The sequence below is a fragment of the Protopterus annectens genome, chromosome 2.part1 (genome assembly GCF_019279795.1).
Source record: "Protopterus annectens isolate FY-2018-M chromosome 2.part1, PAN1.0, whole genome shotgun sequence".
Classification (NCBI taxonomy): Eukaryota; Metazoa; Chordata; order Ceratodontiformes; family Protopteridae; genus Protopterus; species Protopterus annectens.
Genome location: NC_056729.1, coordinates 1155379822 through 1155384821, shown reverse-complemented (window position 1 = coordinate 1155384821; position 5000 = coordinate 1155379822). Strand labels below are relative to the sequence as shown.

The 5000-nt window shown below is 38.6% G+C and overlaps 1 protein-coding gene across 3 annotated transcripts in view; it reads left to right on the top strand.

Annotated features, from left to right (window-relative positions):
• PTCHD4 (patched domain containing 4) overlaps window positions 1-5000 on the top strand; it is an 826526-nt gene that overhangs the window by 33103 nt on the left and 788423 nt on the right. The gene's annotated exons all lie outside the window — the stretch shown is intronic.

Here is a 5000-nt window from a genome sequence, read left to right as displayed (position 1 = left end):
ACAAAAACTGGGACTTTAATTAACTACGCTGCCCTGGGTGCAAAACCATCTTTCTCGAGAGGCCAATCAAGACAAAATGAAGTGTAGAAAAAAATAATTCAATGCATTGTCTACCTGACAGCTTACTTAATGTCTAGATGGAATCACAAAGGTTGTGAGGCATGAAAAAATAAATTACTTTTTAAGTACATTACTGAAATGCCAGTCAAAATCAAGTATAAAAAAACAAGCAGCACTCAACTCAAACCACTTCTCTTTGCACTGCAGTTCTAATTATAATTTATATTCAGCTATATAAAATTACCAAGTAACATGCTGAAATTAGCAACCTGTGTGATAACCCCACTTGTAAAAATGTTTCATATCCAAAAAACACCTGCTGCTTGACAACAACTATCTACTTTTTTCATGGGGAAGACATGATTAAAGTAAAAAATGAACAGCAGACAAGAAACAAGCTTAAGATAAATTGCTTAAAGGATTATTGCATAAGTTATGGACCACACATGATAGATTGGCATTTTGCTTAGTTTACGGGTAAAGCCTGCAAAGATGACTGCAAGTCTCCAACAAATGTAATGAGCTTCTGAAAATACTGTAATCCTGTCCTTTATTACAAATACTGTCATACGCATTTCAATACCTAAGGCTAATACGTTATCTTGTTATGTAAATATTCGCTGCATGGCAACAACAAAAAGGCTTTCAGTGTTGGTAATTCTTTAACAGTATGCTTATTAAAGCATGCTTGCATCTTACAATCTCTGACAAGCGTACCTGATGGTCATTAAAGCACTGCTTCTTAAACACAGAGCAACAGGGCACTGCGACAATATGCATATTCTGAATAGTAAGAAGCATAAATCAACAGTATAAAAATATGACAGAAAACCAGAACATTCTGCACAATCAAGGACAGATGAAAAGCCACTGTCGTACTTGTCTACCTTGGATGGGGGAATACTCTGCACACTTACACTGCATAACTGCTCTTTGCCTTGCTTGGACACATCCAGAGTCACTACATAGGGGAGTGGGATCCAACAAGTATATCACAAATTGAAATGTCTCTGGCTGACGGTGATGGCTCTGACACTCATACCTCTCAACCTCACAGCAAGAAATCTGGACAAAGCCATACATAGAAGTGGGACACAGGCCCAAAAATAAGGACAGATTTTAAATATTGCTCTTATAAACTTAGAAAGATAATAAAATAGTAGTAGGTCTTGCATTAGTATGGATTTTCTGAAGGGTATGAAATCTGAAACTCAAATGTCTGCTATTATTTTCTAACTTCAGTCTTTAATGATTTGCCACTAATTTGCCAGAATACCACAATTTTATGAAAAACAGACCAAAAATGTGATGCAAAAATATAAAATTGCCACACAATACAGTAGGGAACCTGTCAAAGATGGGACACCTTTTTAATATTAGTACTGTTAACTTGAGCAGCTGACAAAATAAGAGAATCTACATGCATTTCTGAAGTAAAAGTAATATATAACTCTGATCGCTACAGTTATTTATAATTGTAAACCCTCCACATTTTCTTCCAAAATTGCCATTTTGCAGAGAGATTATTAGGGGGAGAGCAACATTTTGAGCCAAATTTGGGGACAGTTGAGAAGTTTGAATATTCCTAATTCTATAAAGCGATTTATTTGCACGTAACTCTCAACCTCTTAATGCAGGAAATCTGGACAAGGCCAAATATATTGGGGGAACATACAAACCGTATTAAAATTGCTCTTGTATAAACTTAAAAGACAGTTGATAGAATAACAGGTCTTGCTTTAGGCATGCATTTTTCTGAAAGTTATGACTTCTGAAACTCAATGTCTGTCATTATTTAGTGACTTCATTCCTAAATGATTTGCCAGAAACCACAAATTTTATGAGGAACAAACCAAAAATAAGAAGCAAAAATCTATTCATTCTGCAAAAATCTGGACAGTTGAGAGGTATAGTTCAGCTGGGGCTGTCTTTGAGTTTCTGTCCCCTTCACAAAATCATAGTCGAATGGAGCCTTCCCCCACATCCATTCCAAAGTCCCATTCCTTGGTTATTTTGCCCCATTTACAATAAGCACTGTAATGTACATACTGCTTTACTTCTGCAATGATTTGGATTTTAATTGAAAGTTTTATTTGCATTTTACAGCACAAACACTAATAGATATCTGCTAAACAAAGTAATGCAGTTTCACAATGAAACTAGACTTAGCATTAAAACTTCTCTGCCCTTGAAACTCATTAATTGAAACAGCATTGAATCCCACATTCAAAGAAAATACTTTTTGCCAGTGGCAGATAAAGATTAACTTTGGGCTGTTTTCAAATCATAGGCTCTTTGCACACGAAACATACACGTGCTCTTTGATACACCTTCCTGATTGTATTAAATTATATTCCTTGTACAATACAGTACAGTTGTTAGAGGGTGTTTTAAATTTATTGTTTTGAACATTTTTCCAGTAAACAATGAAACAATATGCATGCACCAGTAATGACAAAACTGCCCAATTCAGAACATTTCCATCATAAAAGTCTACTCAAACTTCTACAGTCCACCAGTATCAGTAAATATGCACAATCTCTGAAGAAGTAAAAGTCATCTAAATAATTCCACATTAAAGAAATCTGTAACTAATGAAGAGGTTGCTGCTAGCAAGCAACTTTATATTTCATTGTTTCATCTATAAATAAAGTGCCTATGTTGCATTAAAAAATAATAAGCTAGTAATATTGCAATAGGGAATGGATAGCAAACTGATAGGTTCATAGTTACTAGGTATCTTCAGCAAAAAGGACTGCGGCATCCACCCCCCTTTACAACACAATACAGTATCAGCAATCCATCTGCCTATTGTGGGAGTAGAACCCACAGCCTTCTGCATCAAAAGCAAGCACACCTCCTGTTGTGCTATTAACAATGCAAGCTGATTCAGCATAAGCAGCACTAAACCTTTGTTCCTCTGCAGCTCTCAGCTCCTTGTAAAATCTGCTTGACACTCAGCTGTATCTCTGAACTTTGCAGCACAAGAAATCTGGAAAAAGCTAACATTTTTTTTTTGGGGGGGGCAAAAGTTCAAAAACCAGGGACACATTTTAAACATTGCTTATATAATGTTGGAAATTGCTAAAATAAAATGTTGTGTTACCACCATACATTTCACTGCCAAGTCTTGAACCCAGGACCCTGTGCAAAACAATCAGCACAGCATACCACTATGCCAGATCAGCTGTTTTATAAAATAGAGGAAGACTGAAACTTAAATGGCTACCATTTAGTGAATTCAGTTCTTACCATAGCTGTCAACCTCTTAGCACAAAACACCTGGACAAAGCCAGTAATGGGGGAATACCACCCCCAAACATATTCAGTGAATTCAGTTCTCACCATAGCTCTCAACTTTAGCACAAAAAACCTGGATGATGCCAATAATGGGGGGAATACAGTCCCAAACATAGGGACAAATTTCAAGTATCCATCTTATAAACTTAGAAACTTGCTAGAATAAAAGGTTTTGTGTTACCATGTACTTTCTGAAGAATATGAAGCCTGAAATGCAAATGCCTGTATTTTTTATTTAATTAACGTTTGTTAACCAGGAAAGTCTGACTTGGAACAAAATTCAATTTTCAGCAGAGGCCCAGGGAGAAACACTCCAGACACATGTCTTTGTAAGATGGGAGGACATGCAGACTCCACACAGAAGGCACCCCAGCCAAGAATCAAACCAGAGAACCTGTAGCTGTCGGGCAGCAATGCTACCACTGCACTACTGACTGTGTAAGGAAACAAAAATACAAAAAACACAGATTTTATGAGGAACGGAACAGAACAAATATGAGGCAAAAATCTGCAAATTTTTTTCCAAATGGTGGTGGGCAGGAAATTTAGGCCCACGCTACCTGCACAGTACTGCCAATTACCTAGTGAGACCATAGAGTCCAAGAATGATGTCCTACTAGATCTTATGAAGTCCCTGATGAGACCATAGTGTCCAGGAGTGATGCCCTACTGGACCCCATGAAGTCCCTATTCAGACCATGGAGTCCAGGAATGATGTCCTACTAGATCTCATGGAGACTGTGCAGACATACTTTGTTGTCATATTCACCTCTGTGCAGTGGATAACAAGTGCTACTATGACTTTTCTTTCCAGAAGCACTTTCTGGGGTTGAGGAAGGGTACTCACACAGAATGGTCATGGGAGGCTATCACAGGGTGCACAGACTGCCTCTTCAGATTTAAGACTATTTAATTCCATCGACCAGCATTGTAGACAGAGACACCGGCCAGTCTCTACAGATAGGACACCTCATCAACAAACTCCATACATGTCTTCTTCCCACAGTAACACAATATCTTTGTTGTGGGTGGCCTCTAGTCCTCTCATATCAAGCCAGTGCAGTGGACTCAGATCACAGTCATGTATTAACATTCCTTCCCAGTCACAGTCCTATACTGCCACCTCTCCATGTCACCAGAGGTCACAGTGTATGAATCAATGAACCCCTTGCCACAATACCCTAGTCTTCTGTAATGACATGGCCACCTGCGCATTTTGTGATGTTAACCACGTGTCATTGCATGCCTTGAAGACTGTGTAAATGCTAATGACTTTAACCCACTCCACCTATTTGGGGTTTGTCTAGATGTCTGATGTGCAGTGTGACTCAATCATGTGCTTCCCAGAGCAGACTCTAGCTAACACTGCATTCTTCATGTGTATTCTGTATAATACTGCACTGTCCCTTTGTGCACGTCGTGGGCCCATAGTGCTGGACTAGACACTGCTGCATCACCTGTGCTGCCATGTACTTTTCCAATCACTGTCCTGGGGGGATAGAATACCGCCACTGTTCAGTGTTCCTTGGTGTCACTTTTCTTGCTAGATGCTGTAGATGTGCTGATTGCCACAGCAGCAGCAATAGCAAGTCAAGAGGTTCTAGGAATGGAAGGATGCTTCTTAATAAACATACCTACAA